At 44.6% G+C, this 18,212-nt stretch overlaps 1 long non-coding RNA gene across 1 annotated transcript; it reads left to right on the plus strand.

Moving 5' to 3' along the window:
- Nucleotides 1–906: 906 nt before the first annotated feature.
- On the plus strand, nt 907–3,267 carry LOC123167863 (uncharacterized). The gene is made up of 2 exons (XR_006484119.1): nt 907–1,276; nt 2,962–3,267. It is a non-coding gene; the product is annotated as an uncharacterized lncRNA (long non-coding RNA).
- The last annotated feature ends 14,945 nt before the right edge of the window (nt 3,268–18,212 follow it).

Here is an 18,212-nt window from a genome sequence, read left to right on the forward strand (position 1 = left end):
GGGGTAAAAGGGATAAACCAGACGGCCCAGCGCGCGGGCGCAAACGGACTTTTGTCCGTTTTCTGTTCGCTTTCGACCCATCCTCGGCCCAAGTTTGCGCCGCTTTTGGGGTGAAATGGACAGCACGCGGACAGGCGGGCCGTGTGCGCGTCTCCTCCCTTGGCCCACCTGTCGGTGCCACCGGGACGCCTTTTTCTATCCGCCCCCCTCCCTCCCTCCAGCCGCACCCCTCCACTCTTCTCCATTCTTCTCCACTCTTCCCCTCGCCGCCGCCGCCGCTGCCATTGCAGCTGTGCAGTTCGGACGCACGCTTGCCCAGCCCCTTCCCCTCGGCGCCCCCGAGCTACCCAACCACGACCACCTGATCTACGCACCCGGCGGCCGGATCCGGTCGGTCTTGAAGTCGCCCGGCTGTGGGAGGTTGCGTCGTGCCATGGACTGGCCGGGCACCGGGCCGGAAGGCCCTGGCAAGGCCGCATGCAGGTAGTGGCTCCTCCTCTAGCCGCTCGGATCTACACCGTCGGTGGTCCACCGGGCTCGGTGCTAGCCCAAAAGCTCATCGGCGGACCGTTGCCACTCATTAAGTGCGACCACTGCCCAAAGAAGGTCGTGCGCCATGTGTCTACAACGCCGGAACATCCCGGATGGGTGTTCATCAAGTGCTTAAACGATCGGGTATGTACTCTTTTTAGCTTCGGTTGTGCTCTTGGATTTGATTAGTTGTGCTACCTTAAAATTTTATTGTGTACCATGGATGCAAGTTTTGGTATTGGGAACGACTTCAATGGAAGAAGAGGTTGACGTGCAAAAATAGAAGAAAGCCACCTGGACCATTGGATTCCATTTGGATGGCACAGATTCTGATCATCGTTTCTGTACGTATTCTATGCGAAAAGGTCCCTCCTCCATTGTAATTTGTTTCCGATACCCTTCTCCTCAAACGAGAGTCACGCCTCTTTGCCCATCTCCTAGCGCTTGCCATCGACGGTGGCGGTGGTCCAGATCCGGCGCCAACCTCCGGGACTACGTCCACTATAGGGGTTCCCTGCCTCCTCCAGGTTGACCCGCTCCACCACCCAGGCGCCCCCGGCGTCGTGCTCCACATCGTCGAGTGGGATCCGGCCGTCGCCACCGCCACGGTCTCCACCTCTCCAGGGGCAGCGGGCGCCCCTCCCCCCTCCCCCGACGGGTTCGTGACCGGGCTGAACACCCACGGCACGGACGTGAAGACGCAGCCCGACGGCCGCACACCAATGCTCTTCTTCCTCCTCGGACGGTGAGGGGTCGTTCTCAGTGTTGCTGATTCTTCTGGTAAATAAGTACAGTAGATTTTATTTTTTATGAGCTAGTTATATGTTGCATGTCCACACCTCCAAACCAGCTGCAACTACGACTTTAGAAATGGACGATTTTAAAGATCAAAAGATATCAAATCGAATCATATATGGATGTGTGATTTGTTCCTTTCAGAAAAATTAAGTTGGTTGAATGGTTTATGGTTCAGTGAGACCTGGTAATTCCTGATTCATATATTTTGTTCAGTTGGTATTAGGTCAGAAAGATGCACAACATTGTTTCTTATAGCCCCCAAATTGTTCTATATTGGTCGTAGGTTTATGTTTCATGTTGCAATATGTCGATTACTGTCTGTTTTGATCTTGCAATTTAGCAATGTGACAGTGTAGGTTATGTGTAAATTACATAATCTAGCATTACATTTGGTGCAAACGGAAAGCAGCTTTGCAAGGGGATAGAAAAAAAATGCTTAAGCTAACTTGGTGCAGACAGTGCAAGCTACGTAAACTAGCCGAGAATACTCTCTAATAACATTAGGTGCGGTTATATTGCACCGAAACAATTAATCTGTTATTAGATCTTGATGCTTGATACATAAGTAATTGGCTGAGACATGTGAAAAAATGCAGTTATATTGCGCCGAAACAATTAATCTGTTATTAGATCTTGATGAAGTATTACAAGTGTCAATTACAGAGAGGCGAGGTTACAAAACAGCGTAGAAGATTGTCCACAAAGTGTATTCTACAACAGTGGCTAAATTAGATGACCATGATAGTCTAATTACAGACAGGTAAGGATAGACAACAAAGGACATGATTTATCATTTCCTCTGAAAGAGGAGTAGGGATCAGATGACTTGTCCGTATTCCTTGAAACCATCACGCGGATGTGGTTCCATAGCTTCGGCAAGTATACCATTTTTTGCAACTCGACAAATAATATGGCAACAAGCATAAAGCTGATCCTCAGATCACAAGAACAACCCAATAGGTCAGGCTGAGGGCGTGGATCTGGGCAATACAGTAGATAGTATGTGGATTGCTGCACTGCTAACTTAGTTTAGATGCCACCACATATATCGTTCTCTCTGTACCACAACCAGTCTTGGATCACTAGCTAGCTACTCTCCTCGCAGTTCTCTTTATACATGGATCCAAACCAATACTATATATCTTCGGCTTAAAATTATTACTAGCGTAGAACTAGTGGTTTGGTCAGTTGGAATCTGTTTGTACTGCATCCAATCAGATCCAAGTGATCTTCGTCTCTCTCTAAAAAACATATGTTCACTTCAATACTCAGCCGATACCTCCTTTTTTTCGTTGGACTCCATACATGGTTTGGCCCTGCATCAAAATTCTTCACATGGCAAGATCTGTCAGGCACTAGTTAAGGTCTATTTTTTGTGGGCAAATTAAGGTGATGTTTAATGTAGTACTATAATCAGGAACTCCCATTCTCTCATTACTGCCTTGTAATTTGTAAACACATTTGAGTGGTATTAGCATTGTGTTTGTTCTCCCCTCAAATCATTCTATGCCAGACCATGTCTTCACCCCATGTTTTATATTGTAGTTGTTCTGTTTTCACCCCTGTACAAGTTGAAAAGCCTGCATTGACCTTAAAAGTTATCTTGGTTGGTTACCGATGAATCTTATATAGAGTCCATGGAGGTCGTGGTCTCTCCCAACACATGAAGCTAGATGAGCAAGAAGGATAACAACTGCCAAATGCTAGAGCTTTTCTATCATGTACCATCAAGATGCTTGTTGGCTATCAGTCCTTAATACTAAGTCTTGCGGACATGTACTAAAGATGATCCTCTCATGTTATAAGGATGCATCATTTGATATCTATGTTCCTCATGTGTTCTGTTCCGTCTGGGATGGCTTAATTTTCTCATGTACTCAAATACTTTCAGTTTGACATGTGTGTAGTTCTGCTTGAAGAGATGACTTAATTTCCTCATGTGCTCAAATGTTTGTGATATATAATGTTATACTCCCTCCGTTCGGAATTACTTGTCTCGGAAATTGATGTATCTAGAACTAAAATACGTCTAGATACATCCATTTCTGCGACAAGTAATTCCGAACGGAGGGAGTACTTTTTAGTGCTCAACGTGTTCAACTTCCTTGCATAGTTTGTAATGTTGTACAAACCACTAATGTACTTAAATATGCATGGATTTCATCCAATAGATGTGTTCAAATATTTTATATCAGACTAGGAGGAGATGGGCATCAACGCACTGTCGCCCTGCATATTTCAAAATGGTCGTATGTCAACATGCTTGAGGTGGGTATTGAAAAGTCTTGTTTCATCTAACTGTTAGCAGGGGGGTTTTCATAAAATGTACACTTAAGTGGTCTGAGACCCTTCCACCCAAATCTGTGCCATTCATCTCCAATCCAGTGGACCAAGTTGCTTTTTCTATTCTTTCACCTGAAGGCCAGATTCTATTGTAGTCGTTCCCGGAAGAAGAGTACATCGATATATTAATAGAGCACAATTTCATAGATGTTCGTGCACTTTTAGCTAGCATAGAGGCTAGATATGAGACTAGTGCACTTGTTGCTAGATTAGAGACTAGACATGAGACTAGATGCGAGGAAGCAACCTCTACATCTTTAGACTCGAAGAAGAAAGAAGCACGCAAGATCGAGCCTTCTCTGCAGATCAACAATGAATGCATTGAGAAGGCACTAATCCAACTTACAGGAGCAGTTATGGAAGTTGGATATCTTCTAAAATGTATTCTTGTGGTTCTTGTTTTCTTTGGTCTTGATTTTCTAGTCAAAATTTGGTGATGTATTCCCATGTACCAAAAATGAATGATGAAAAAAAGTTAAGGTCTTGCAAAGAAAAATATACGCGGATAGATGCACGTATGAAAATGAACTTGCGTAAATCAATGAACTAGTACCAATTCTAGTTAAATCGGGCATAATTCTAGCATAAACGATCATGGAACCACCAAAAGATGCAGTTTCAATCGGACAGTATCCTATACATACGATAAAAAACAAAATTATATGGAAATGACAGAGCAAATCACCATTTCCTCGCCGCACCCTTCCCCTTGCGGTCGGTGGTGATGCTTTGGCCTTCGGTGTAGGCGTCGGCCGTTAGAGGGTCGCCGTCGTTGTCGAAACTTTGATCCGTCGTCGGAGTCGTCCGACAGCTCCATGTGACCCTTGGCAAGCCTCCAGAGCAAGCGCTCCTACTCTTGGGCGTGCCTCCTCACCTTCGCTGACGTCTTGCGCTCCAATGGCTTGATAGCGAGCCGGAGCACTTTGGCGTTCTTCTGCCGCAACCGCCGCGCATCCGTCTCCGCCGTTATCAGGGAGCGACGGTGGACGGACGCAATGAGCGCGTCCTCGGGATCGACCGGCGCGCACGCGAGTGCCCGGCGCCTCGCCGACGCGTCGCCCGCCGCCATGGCCTTCCTCGGGCATTGCCGCTCGCACCGTGCGGCCCGTGCCTCCGACTCAGGCGTCCTCGACCAGTCCGGCTCCGGTGAGGGCACAAGCACCTGACGGTGCCCGTGGGCGCCCTCTGGATGTACAATGGATGTGGTGGCGGCGAGGCGGCGTACATGGAGTGGGGCGAAGCAGGCGGTGCTCCCACTGGTGTTGCACACCGGACGGGAGGGCCTGGCAACGTCGCCCTCACCGCGACGGCGGGCGAAGGGGGATGATGCATCGCTCCGTGAACTGCCTCCACTACTGCCGCCATGATCTAGAAGGGAGTGGCGCAAAGCAATGCGGAGAGCAACCGCATCGATGTCACACTCATTGCCATTGGAGCTGGAGCCGCTTCGGTCATCCGCCATGGATCGGATTGGGAAGAGGAGAGGACAGAGAGAGTGTAGTGGACTGAGCAGACTGCGGTCTAGGATTCACTTGAGGGGATATATGTGTGCTCGGGATGGGTCGGGCTGACATGACAGACGCACCTGGGCGGGCAACCCCATATCCGCCTCATATTTGGGTTGGATATGAGGGGCGCCAGATACCACAGACGTTTGAGGCACCCGGTGGGTCGTTTTTTGTGACCGTCAGTTAACGGTCAGCCCGCCCTGGCGTTTGAGACGGGTTTGAGCCCCCGACTATAGATGCTCTAAGACAATATTCTAGCCGAGGAAACCTAGCCGCCTCCCGTCCCTATAGGCGACACCAGAGCAATTCTACCCTCGTTGCTACCACTCCCGTCTCCTCTCCTAGTTGCTATCGTTGCCTATCCAGCATGTTTATGCTATAGGTCGTCTCAGCGGTATCTCCCTGATGGGAGAGCTTGAGCATGATTTTGTTAGAATATTAAGCAAGTTAATGAGTGATTCCAATAAATAACTCTTGATTAAAACAACAAGTAGCATGCATGTACTAAACAACATGAACATCATCATCGAACATTCAACAACTATAGTAAGAGATTACATCACATCACAACGCACGTACTGATCATTTGTAGATGCCTCTGTAGCTGCTGGTATGATATCGTTGTCGATGATGTTGGTGATGACCTAATGTAGATGGCGTTGGAGGTGATGATGCTTGGATGACCTGATGCAGACGGAGTTGGAGGCGATGATGAGTGGCGTCGCCTCACTTAGAAGGAACAGGACCTGTGGTGAAGGACGATGAGCACTCACACAAAGTGTGTCCCAAAAACTTTATTCGCCCTCTCCCGGTGCAGGATCACAAGTGTGAGAGACCTGCTGTCCCTCTCGCCGGTGCACGCCGGCGTTCGGGATGGAGTAGACTATAGCAGCGGCGCAAGTAGAGACAGAAGGTAAAAACCCTAGCTCAATTTTTGGTGTTTCTTTGGCCGTGGCTGGTAAGTTGTATATATAGGAGAACTAAATGTGGTATCGTGTCCGGATCATGATTTCAAACCGACTTGGTTTCTAAGTCATAAACTTACCGCACAAGAAACAATTAACTTGTCTGCCAAGACATAAAAAAGACAAAAAGAAGGTGCGCTCCTGCAAGGCCAAGGACTGGATTTTGGCAAACCATTCACGTGCATGTCGCACTTCCTTGTCCTTCACTCCGGCCCCGGCTCGAGCCCGACCTAGCCTGGCCAGGCAAGCACCTTTGTGGTATTCTCTTTCTCTCTTCAATCCATGACATAATGGAGTGGGGAGAACCCGCTATATAAAGAGGTCTCACACCTCCTCAACTTTCGTGGTGGGCCTAAACTTTAGAATCACCTCTCGCCATTTATTCATGGGCTTTTTCGAGATTTCAGAAATTGTACACATGCCTAGATCATTATTTCTAAAAATCCCCCACATGATCTCAAATGCTCATTTACAAATCTAATAAACTATGACGTTTAATTGTTGGGGCTAATATAGGTGTGTTATTTCACGACTTCTTTGTAGGGCAACATCTTTGCTAATCATAGCCAATAAAAACACATGAAGGGATGTTACCAACCTGCGTTACAGCTCTGAGCTTTACAACTATGAGAGTTTTGCATCTTCACCTAGAGAGGGTTACATGTTACTCTCCTCTGTAACCAATAGCTCGTTCTTCCTATGTCCTAATTCACAGGATCTCCGATCGCAACTGGTAGGTTACTACTATGGTGTAATATGTATGGGTATCATTCCCATCTCCCTCGATGCATTATCTATCACATTTAGTGAGTCCCTTCGTACAGGGTGTTGGGAAACATAGTAGAAAAAATTACCCTACGAACATCCAGGAACAATATGAAGATGCATATAGGGTTTGGATCAACGGTCGTTAGTCACTCCGGAGTACAGCTGAACAAGATGAGTCGGTGTAGATCATACTTGGAGTCCCACGAACCGTTGATAACGATCCCATGAACCGCAATCGAACGATCCCTCGAACGGAAGATCGAAAGCATAGCCTCTCTACTTGGTTGCAAGCGTACGGTCTTCACGATCCGGTAGTGCTTCGCTGTCCAGAGCTAATCATCGCCGAAGAACTAGAAGGTGGAGATTAGAACCACACTGGTATGTTAATTATGAGTATTATACGATCTAGGTAAAGCTCTAGTTGATCAACTAGGATCAACTAGAACTAGAGCTAGAGGAACTAGAGGAGGCTCCAAAACATGTGTGTTCAAAAGAGCCCAATACCTCAAGTATATATAGGTTGGAGGGGAGGAGGGGTGCCACAGAGGGGGAGGACTCCCCTCCCGTTGCGCCGGCCAGGGGGAGTAGGAGCCCTTCGCCCACCCCAATTCGGCCTCCCTAGGAGGAATGAGGGGGTGCCTCCCCTATTGGGCCTTGGTGGCCCAATTCTCCCTCCACAACTTGGCCTTCTAAGGCTCGTTGATATTAAATTAAATATAAAATCCCTCTAACAATTACTAGAGCATATTATATATAATTCAACATCACTAGAAACATTTTCCACCTATATATTAATTATCGGTAATACCCGGTATTGCCCGATAAACTCTGAAACCCTTCCGGTGACCTCGAAACGCTTCCCGTTCTTCTCGAACCTATTCCGAATATTAATGAAACAATTCCACAAAAAAATCCTCGATACTCTCGTCCTACTAATTCTCAACAGATCATGATTACCTTAAGCTTGTGACCTCGTAGGTTCGATAAATCATAGACATGAGCGAAACCCCTTCGTTCAATGACCAATAGCGGAACCATGGACATCCATATCGATCCCTATGAATACACGAATGACATTCAAGTGAACCTTTGGTTATTATGTGATGTTCTCTTTGCTTTGCGATACTATACAAAACCTGAGATGCGTTCGTATCCTCCTGAGTCATAAGCATGCTCACTATACCGTTGATCCAATATGATCATTATCCTAACGTCATACTCTCAGTGTTGTTTCAGGACTATCGTTACACTTAACGATATCCTGAGATCCATAAAACATGATCACCAACAACACTTGAGCCTATCTCACAGGCAAGACCATGAAACTGCTCTTTACTATTTATCATGCCACACGTGCATATGATTTTTTCATTGAATCACATATTTCATAATCATAGTAGTTATAGCATGAAATATAAACTCTTAATTATGAAAATGGAAATATAATAATACAATATTATTGCCTCTAGGGCATATTTCCCATAGTCTTCCACTTGCACTAGAGTTAATAATCCAGTTTACATAGTCTCTTTAACACCTATGGCTATCCGGTGTTCCTCATGCTTTGCTCGTGGTAGAGCCTTCGTCGTCGGATCTGACACATTCAAATCCATGTGAAACTTGAGAACTTCCACAAATCCTTTCTCGACATGATGTCGAATAATGTGATATTTGTGCTTGATGTGTCTGGTCTTCATATGGGATCTTGGTTCCTTTGCTTGAGCAACCACACCACTATTATCACAATAGAGTGCCATTGGGTTCACCGCACTTGGTACCACACCAATTGCTTCAAGAAACTTCTTGATCTAGACTACCTCCTTCGAAGCTTCTGAAGCCGCAATATACTTTGCTTCTATCATATAATCCGCAACAGTATTCCACTTGAAACTCTTCCAAAACCACCGCACCACCATTAAGAAAACATAACCCGATAGAGATTTATAGTCATCTTTATCAGTCATGAAGCTATCATTGGTGTGACCATTTACAATGAGTTCTTCATCTCCTCCATAGACAAGGAGCATGTCCTTTGTTCTTTTGAGGTACTTAAGAATATTTTAAACAGCTGCCCAGCCAGCCACTCCAGGATCACTTTGGCACCTACTACTAACACTTAAGAAACATCTCGTCTAGTACATATCATAGCATACTGAAGGAAATATGCCCTAGAGGCAATAATAAAGTTATTATTTATTTACTTATTTCATGATAAATGTTTATTATTCATGCTAGAATTGTATTAAATGGAAACTTGATACATGTGTGAATACATAGACAAACATAGTGTCACTAGTATGCCTCTACTTGACTAGCTCGTTAATCAAAGATGGTTGAGTTTCCTAGCCATAGACATGAGTTGTCATTTGATTAACGGGGTCACATCATTAGGAGAATGATGTGATTGACCTGACCCATTCCGTTAGCTTAGCACACGATCGTTTAGTATTCTACTATTGCTTTCTTCGTGACTTATACATGTTCCTATGACTATGAGATTATACAACTCCCGTTTACCGGAGGAACAGTTTGTGTGCTACCAAACGTCACAACATAACTGGGTTATTATAAAGGTGCTCTACAGGTGTCTCCGAAGGTACTTGTTGGGTTGGCGTATTTCGAGATTAGGATTTGTCACTCCGATTGTCGGAGAGGTATCTCTGGGCCCACTCAGTAATGCACATCACTATAAGCCTTGCAAGCATTGTAACTAATGAGTTAGTTGCAGGATGATGTATTACGGAACGAGTAAAGAGACTTGCCGGTAACGAGATTGAACTAGGTATTGAGATACCGACGGTCGAATCTCGGGCAAGTAACATACCGATGACAAAGGGAACAACGTATGTTGTTATGCGGTTTGACCGATAAAGATCTTCGTAGAATATGTGGGAGCCAATATGAGCATCCAGGTTCCGCTATTGGTTATTGACCGGAGACGTGTCTCGGTCATGTCTACATTGTTCTCGAACCCGTAGGGTCCGCACGCTTAAAGTTCGATGACGGTTATATTATGAGTTTATGTGTTTTGATGTACCGAAGGTAGTTCGGAGTCCCGGATGAGACCGGGGACATGACGAGGAGTCTCGAAATGGTCGAGATGTAAAGATCGATACATTGGACGACTATAATCGGACATCGGAAAGGTTCCGAGTGATTCGGTTATTTTTCGGAGTACCGGAGAGTTACGGGAATTCGCCGGGGAGTATATGGGCCTTATTGGGCTTTAGGGGAAAGAGAGAGGAGAGGCTGGGCGCCCCCCAAGGCCTAGTCCGAATTGGACTAGGGGGAGGGGCTGCGCCCCCTCCTTCCTTCTCTTCTCTCTCCCCTTTCCTCGACTCCTACTCCTACTACTTGGAAGGGGGGAATCCTACTCCCGGTGGGACTAGGACTCCTCCTAGGGCGCGCCATAGAGAGGGCCGGCCCTCCCCCTCCTCCACTCCTTTATATACGGGGAAGGGGGCACCCCTTGGGGACACAACAATTGATTTGATCTCTTAGCCGTGTGCGGTTCCACCGTAGTCCACCTCGATAATACTGTAGCGGTGCTTAGGCGAAGCCCTGCGTCGGTAGAACATCATCATCGTCACCACGCCGTCGTGCTGACGAAACTCTCCCTCAACACTCGGCTGGATCGGAGTTCAAGGGACGTCATCGGGCTGAACGTGTGCTGAACTCGGAGGTGCCGTGCGTTCGATACTTGGTCGGTCAGATCGTGAAGACGTACGACTACATCAACCACGTTGTGCTAACGCTTCTGCTTTCGGTCTACGAGGGTACGTGGACAACACTCTCCCCTCTCGTTGCTATGCATCACCATGATCTTGCGTGTGCGTAGGAATTTTTTTGAAATTACTACGTTCCCCAACAGTGACATCCGAGCCAGGTTTTATGCGTTGATGTTATATGCAGGAGTAGAACACAAGTGAGTTGTGGGCGATATAAGTCATACTACTTACCAGCATGTCATACTTTGGTTCGGCGGTATTGTTGGATGAAGCGGCCCGGACCGACATTACGCGTACGCTTACGCGAGACTGGTTCTTCCGACGTGCTTTGCACAGAGGCTGCTGGCGGGTGTCAGTTTCTCCAACTTTAGTTGAACCGAGTGTGGCTACACCCGGTCCTTGCGAAGGTTAAAACAGCACCAACTTGACAAACTATCGTTGTGGTTTTGATGCGTAGGTAAGAACGGTTCTTGCTCAGCCCATAGCAGCCATGTAAAACTTGCAACAACAAAGTAGAGGACGTCTAACTTGTTTTTGCAGGGCATGTTGTGATGTGATATGGTCAAGACATGATGCTAAATTTTATTGTATGAGATGATCATGTTTTGTAACCGAGTTATCGGCAACTGGCAGGAGCCATATGGTTGTCGCTTTATTGTATGCAATGCAATCGCCCTGTAATTGCTTTACTTTGTCACTAAGCGGTAGCGATAGTCGTAGAAGCAATAGTTGGCGAGACGACAACGATACTACGATGGAGATCAAGGTGTCGCGCCGGTGACGATGGTGATTATGACGGTGCTTCAGAGATGAAGATCACAAGCACAAGATGATGATGGCCATATCATATCACTTATATTGATTGCATGTGATGTTTATCTTTTATGCATCTTATCTTGCTTTGATTGATGGTAGCATTATAAGATGACCCCTCACTAAATTATCAAAGTATAAGTGTTCTCCCTGAGTATGCACCGTTGCGAAAGTTCTTCGTGCTGAGACACCACGTGATGATCGGGTGTGATAGGCTCTACATTCAAATACAACGGGTGCAAAATAGTTGCACACGCGGAATACTCAGGTTAAGTTTGACGAGCCTAGCATATAACAGATATGGCCTCGGAACACGGAGACCGAAAGGTCGAGCGTGAATCATATAGTAGATATGATCAACATAGTGATGTTCACCGTTGAAACTAATCCATCTCACGTGATGATCGGACATGGTTTAGTTGATATGGATCACGTGATCACTTAGAGGATTAGAGGGATGTCTATCTAAGTGGGAGTTCTTAAGTAATATGATTAATTGAACTTAAATTTATCGTGAACTTAGTCCTGATAGTATTTTGCAAATTATATTGTAGATCAATAGCTTGCGTTGTTGCTTCCCTGTGTTTATTTTTGATATGTTCCTAGAGAAAAATTATGTTGAAAGATGTTAGTAGCAAAGATGCGGATTGGATCTGTGATCTAAGGATTATCCTCATTGCTGCACAGAAGAATTATGTCCTTGATGCACCGCTAGGTGACAGGCCTATTGCAAGAGCAGATGCAGACGTTATGAACGTTTGGCTAGCTCAATATGATGACTACTTGATAGTTTAGTGCACCATGCTTAACGGCTTAGAATCGGGACTTCAAAGACGTTTTGAACGTCATGGACCATATGAGATGTTCCAGGAGTTGAAGTTAATATTTCAAGCAAATACCCGAGTTGAGAGATATGAAGTCTCCAACAAGTTCTATAGCTAAAAGATGGAGAAGAATAGCTCAAGCAGTGAGCATGTGCTCAGATTGTCTGGGTACTACAATCGCTTGAATCAAGTGGGAGTTAATCTTCCAGATAAAATAGTGATAGACAGAATTCTCTAGTCACCATCACCAAGTTAGTAGAACTTCGTGATGAACTATAGTATGCAAGGGATGACGAAAGTAATTCCCGAGCTCTTCGCGATGCGGAAATCGAAGAAGGTAGAAATCAAGAAAGAGCATCAAGTGTTGATGGTTAACAAGACCACTAGTTTCAAGAAAAGGGCAAAGGGATAGAAGGGGAACTTCAAGAAGAACGGCAAGCAAGTTGCTGCTCAAGTGAAGAAGCCCAAGTCTGGACATAAGCCTGAGACTAAGTGCTTCTACTGCAAAGAGACTGGTCACTGGAAGCGGAACTGCCCCAAGTATTTGGTGGATAAGAGGGATGGCAAAAGTGAACAAAGGTATATTTGATATACAGATTATTGATGTGTATTTTACTAGTGTTCGTAGCAACCCCTCGGTATTTGATACTGGTTCAGTTGCTAAAGAGTAGTAACTCGAAACGGGAGTTGCATAATGAACAGAAACTAGTTAAGGATGAAGTGACGATGTGTATTGGAAGTGGTTCCAAGATTGATATGATCATCATCGCACACTCCCTATACTTTCGGGATTAGTGTTGAACCTAAATAAGTGTTATTTGGTGTCTGCGTTGAGCATGAATATGATTTGATCATGTTTATTGCAATACGGTTATTCATTTAAGTTAGAGAATAATTGTTGTTCTGTTTACATGAATAAAACCTTATATGGTTACACACCCAATGAAAATGGTTCATTGGATCTCGATCATAGTGATACACATATTCATAATATTGAAGCCAAAAGATGCAAAGTTAATAATGATAGTGCAACTTATTTGTGGCACTGCCGTTTAGGTCATATTGGCGTAAAGCGCATGAAGAAACTCCATGCTGATGGGCTTTTGGAATCACTTGATTATGAATCACTTGATGCTTGCGAACCATGCCTTATGGGCAAGATGACTAAGACTCCATTCTCCGGAACAATGGAGCGAGCAACTGACTTATTCGGAAATAATACATACTGATGTATGCGATCCGATGAGTGTTGAGGCTCGCGGCGGGTATCGTTATTTTCTGACCTTCACAGATGATTTGAGCAGATATGAGTATGTCTACTTGATGAAGCATAAGTCTGAAACATTTGAAAAGTTCAAAGAATTTCAGAGTGAAGTGGAAAATCATCGTGACAAGAAAATAAGGTTTCTACGATCTGATCGCGGAGACAAATATTTGAGTTACGAGTTTGGTCTTCAATTAAAACAATGTGGAATAGTTTCAAAAATTCGTGCCACCTGGAACACCACAGCTTAATGGTGTGTCCGAACATCATAACCGTACTTTATTGGATATAGTGCAATCTATGATGTTTCTTACCGATTTACCACTACAGTTTTGGGGTTATGCATTAGAGACAGCCGCATTCACGTAAAAAAAGGGGCACCATCTAAATCCGTTTGAGACGACACCGTATGATCTGTGGTTTGGCAAGAAACCAAAGTTGTCGTTTCTTAAAGTATGGGGTTGCGATGCTTATGTGAAAAGTTTCATCCTGATAAGCTCAAACCCAAATCGGAAAGGTGCGTCTTCATAGGATACCCAAAAGTTACTGTTGGGTACACCTTCTATCACAGATCCGAAGGCAAGATATTCGTTGCTAAGAATGGATCCTTTCTAGAGAAGGAGTTTCTCTCGAAAGAAGTGAGTGGGAGGAAAGTAGAATTTGATGAGGTAACTGTACCTTCTCCCGAATTGGAAAGTAGTTCATCACTGAAATCGGTTCCAGTGATGCTTACACCAATTAGTGAGTAAGTTAATGATGATCATGAAGCTTCGGATCAAGTTACTACCGAACCTCGTAGGTCAACCAGAATGAGATCCGCACCAGAGTGGTACGGTAATCCTGTTCTGGAGGTCATGTTACTTGACCATGACGAACCTACGAACTATGAGGAAGCGATGGTGAGCCCAGATTCCGCAAAATGGCTTGAGGCCATGAAATCTGAGATGGGATCCATGTATGAGAACAAAGTGTGGACTTTGGTTGACTTGCCCGATGATCGGCAAGCCATAGAAAATAAATGGATCTTCAAGAGGAAGACGGACGCTGATAATAGTGTTACTATCTACAAAGCTAGACTTGTCGAAAAAGGTTTTTTGACAAAGTTCAAGGTGTTGACTACGATGAGATTTTCTCACCCGCAGCGATGCTTAAGTCTGTCCGAATCATGTTAGCAATTGCCGCATTTTATGAAATTTGGCAAATGGATAAACAAAACTGCATTCCTTAATGGATTTATTAAAGAAGAGTTGTATATGATGCAACCAGAAGGTTTTGTCGATCCTAAAGGTGCTAACAAAATATGCAAGCTCCAACGATCCATCTATGGACTAGTGCAAGCATCTCAGAGTTGGAATATACGCTTTGATAAGTTGATCAAAGCATATAGTTTTATACAGACTTGCGGTGAAGCCTGTATTTACAAGAAAGTGAGTGGGAGCACTACAACATTTCTGTTAAGTATATGTGAATGCCATATTGTTGATCGGAAATAATGTAGAATTATTCTACAAAGCATAAAGGAGTGTTTGAAAGGAGTTTTTTCAAAGAAAGACCTCGGTGAAGCTGCTTACATATTGAGCATCAAGATCTATAGAGATAGATCAAAACGCTTGATAAATTTTTTCAATGATTACATACATTGATAAGATTTTGAAGTAGTTCAAAATGGAACAGTCAAAGAAATAGTTCTTGCCTGTGTTACAAGGTGTGAAATTGAGTAAGACTCAAAACCCGACCACGACAGAAGATAGAAAGAGAATGAAAGTCATTCCCTATGCCTCAGCCATAGGTTCTATAAAGTATGCCATGCTGTGTACCAGATCTATTGTATACCCTACACTGTGCTTTGCAAGGGAGTACAATAGTGAGCTAGGAGTAGATCACTGGACAGCGGTCAAAATTGTCCTTAGTGGAATAAGAATATGTTTCTCGATTATGGAGGTGACAAAAGGTTCGTCGTAAAGGGTACGCCGATGCAAGTTTTGACACTGATCCAGATGACTCTAAGTCTCAATCTGGATACATATTGTAAGTGGGAGCAATTAGCTAGAGTAGCTCCGTGCAGAGTATTGTAGACATAGAATATTTGCAAAATACATACGGCTCTGAATGTGGCAGACCCGTTGACTAAACTTCTCTCACAAGCAAAACATGATCACACCTTAGTACTCTTTGGGTGTTAATCACATAGCGATGTGAACTAGATTATTGACTCTAGTAAACCCTTTGGGTGTTGGTCACATGACGATGTGAACTATGGGTGTTAATCACATGGTGATGTGAACTATTGGTGTTAAATCACATGGCGATGTGAACTAGATTATTGACTCTAGTGCAAGTGGGAGACTAAAGGAAATATGCCCTAGAGGCAATAATAAAGTTATTATTTATTTCCTTATTTCATGATAAATGTTTATTATTCATGCTAGAATTGTATTAACCGGAAACTTGATACATGTGTGAATACATAGACAAACATAGTGTCACTAGTATGCCTCTACTTGACTAGCTCGTTAATCAAAGATGGTTGAGTTTCCTAGCCATAGACGTCAGTTGTCATTTGATTAACGGGGTCACATCATTAGGAGAATGATGTGATTGACTTGACCCATTCCGTTAGCTTAGCACACGATCGTTTAGTATTCTGCTATTGCTTTCTTCATGACTTATACATGTTCCTATGACTATGAGATTATGCAACTCCCGTTTACCGGAGAACACTTTGTGTGCTACCAAACGTCACAACATAACTGGGTTATTATAAAGGTGCTCTACAGGTGTCTCCGAAGGTACTTGTTGGGTTAGCGTATTTCCAGATTAGGATTTGTCACTCCGATTGTCGGAAAGGTATCTCTGGGCCCACTCAGTAATGCACATCACTATAAGCCTTGCAAGCATTGTAACTAATGAGTTAGTTGCAGGATGATGTATTACGGAACGAGTAAAGAGACTTGCCGGTATCGAGATTGAACTAGGTATTGAGATACCAACGGTCGAATCTCGGGCAAGTAACATACCGATGACAAAAGGAACAACGTATGTTGTTATGCGGTTTGACCGATAAAGATCTTCGTAGAATATGTGGGAGCCAATATGAGCATCCAGGTTCCGCTATTGGTTATTGACCGGAGACGTGTCTCGGTCATGTTTACATTGTTCTCGAACCCGTAGGGTCCGCACGCTTAAAGTTCAATGACGGTTATATTATGAGTTTATGTGTTTTGATGTACCGAAGGTAGTTCGGAGTCCCGTATGAGATTGGGGACATGACGATGAGTCTCGAAATGGTCGAGATGTAAAGATCGATATATTGGACGACTATAATCAGACATCGGAAAGGTTCCGAGTGATTCGGGTATTTTTCGGAGTACCGGAGAGTTACGGGAATTCGCCGGGGAGTATATGGGCCTTATTGGGCTTTAGGGGAAAGAGAGAGGAGAGGCTGGGCGCCCCCCAAGGCCTAGTCCGAATTGGACTAGGGGGAGGGGCTGCGCCCCCTCCTTCCTTCTCTCTCTCTCCCCTTTCCTTGACTCCTACTCCTACTACTTGGAAGGGGGGAATCCTACTCCCGGTGGGAGTAGGACTCCTCCTAGGGCGCGCCATAGAGAGGGCCGGCCCTCCCCCTCCTCCACTCCTTTATATACGGGGAGGGGGGCACCCCTTGGGGACACAACAATTGATTTGATCTCTTAGCCGTGTGCGGTGCCCCCCTCCACCGTAGTCCACCTCGATAATACTGTAGCGGTGCTTAGGCGAAGCCCTGCGTCGGTAGAACATCATCATCGTCACCACGCCGTCGTGCTAACGAAACTCTCCCTCAACACTCGGCTGGATCGGAGTTCGAGGGACGTCATCAGGCTGAACGTGTGCTGAACTCGGAGGTGCCGTGCGTTCGGTACTTGATCGGTCGGATCGTGAAGACGTACGACTACATCAACCGCGTTGTGCTAACGCTTCCGCTTTCGGTCTACGAGGGTACGCGGACAACACTCTCCCCTCTCGTTGCTATGCATCACCATGATCTTGCGTGTGCGTAGGAATTTTTTTCAAAATTACTACGTTCCCCAACACATACATGATGGGTTTAATTGCAAAAGCATCAACTGTACTGGGGCATTTATTTCTGCTAAGTGTCGTGTCATGTGACGTTGGGAGAAATCCTTTCTTTGCATTCTCCATTTTAAACCTCTTTAAAACCTTGTCTGTGCATGTGCTCTGGCTTAGCGCAATTAGACGTCTTGATCTACCTCTATAGATCTTTATGCCCAATATATAAGCAGCTTCGCCTAAATCTTTCATTGACAACACTCTCTTTAAATTGTCTTTTATTGTGCTAAGAAACTTTGTATCATTTCCAATCAGCAATATGTGATCCACATATAAGATTAAAATTGCTACAAAGCTCCTACTAAACTTCTTGTATACACAAGCTTTCTCATAATTTTTCATGAAGTCAAACTCTTTTACCACTTCATCAAAATGATGATTCCAGCTCCTTGATGCTTGCTTCAAACCATAGATTGACCTTTGAAGCTTGCACACCTTTCTGGCATCCTTTGGAATTTGGATCGACAAAACCTTCTGGTTGTATCATATATACATCCTCTTTCAAATAACCATTTAGGAAAGCAGTTTTGACATCCATCTGCCATATATCGTAATCGGAAAAT

This window comes from Triticum aestivum, chromosome 7D, assembly GCF_018294505.1.
Source record: "Triticum aestivum cultivar Chinese Spring chromosome 7D, IWGSC CS RefSeq v2.1, whole genome shotgun sequence".
NCBI lineage: Eukaryota > Viridiplantae > Streptophyta > Magnoliopsida > Poales > Poaceae > Triticum > Triticum aestivum.